Consider the following 1,219-nt stretch of genomic DNA (forward strand, 5'->3'; position numbering starts at 1 on the left):
TATCTGAACACTAATTTTTCTGATACACATGATAACCTTTCTATATTTTCTAATAAAAACTAATGGTGAAAATTACTAAAATATACCAATTTTCTTGAAACACCTGATAACCTTTCCATATTATTGTGTCACATACTCACATACACCCCCATTAAGTGGTTTATCTATTTATAGATACGAGTTCCTTTCTTGTTTATTTATCTCATGAATGGGGTCTTTCAGATTCTGGGTTATTAAAAGCTTTTGGTGTCCTTTCTCTGTTCAAAGTGTCCAATACCAATTATCACCAAATGAAAGCGAGCACAGATCCAAATTAAAAGTAGTACCGTATTACATGACGCAGGACAACAGACAGAAGCCCATGCATCATCATCCTTTTCACCTTAATAGTGTTAGAATATTTGTGTGGTTGTAGTTTGAAGTTTTAATTTGGAGAAACAATTTTATGAAACCATATCACAAANTATTAACACAATTAATTGTTATTTTTTTCTTTAATTAAAAGGCTATTTTGGAAGAAAATTTAATTAAAAAGATGTCTTTTATACTATAATAATTTCCAGAAGTTAAAAGGGATTATTAATTACGTTTTTCTCAATTTAATATTATAACTTTGAATACACAACAAGCTTTCAGTTAAATCCAGGAAAATATTATTAATTATTAATCGAGTTGGGGACAGTGAAAAGACCAAGTTATCCTTCAGGTTGTCATGATGAATAATGAGTGATCAATGAGTGTGATCAGTGAAGAGTGGAGTGAGCCTGCTATGCTGAAGGAAATATATAGTGTTTCTTGCATTGTGTTTGTCCCATTGTGACAACTAACCGTTTTTGGTGTTATGACAACTAAGTTGGTCTATATGGATGGATACGTAGTTTTCTTTATGCTTTTGTCCCCTTGCCGACCAACCTTTTTTCTTTTCCCACCAAGATTCGTGTATGTATCTACACACTATTATTTTTGGCCATCATATGTTCTTAAAATAAAGAGTTTGATGAAGTGGAGGATAAGATCAAGTTATTCGGTTGATTATATTGAATCATGAAGAGATTTATTTTTGGTTATATACTTAATATTTTAGATTTCTATTTATTCTGCTTTCATAGAAAAGAAGATCATAAATGATATACCACTTTTCTACATATATTTATTAGATTATATCGATGAGATAGTTGTTATAAAAATGATTTATCCGCCCGTATAAATTATAAATTAT

This window comes from Arachis ipaensis, chromosome B07, assembly GCF_000816755.2.
Source record: "Arachis ipaensis cultivar K30076 chromosome B07, Araip1.1, whole genome shotgun sequence".
NCBI classification, from domain to species: Eukaryota; Viridiplantae; Streptophyta; class Magnoliopsida; order Fabales; family Fabaceae; genus Arachis; species Arachis ipaensis.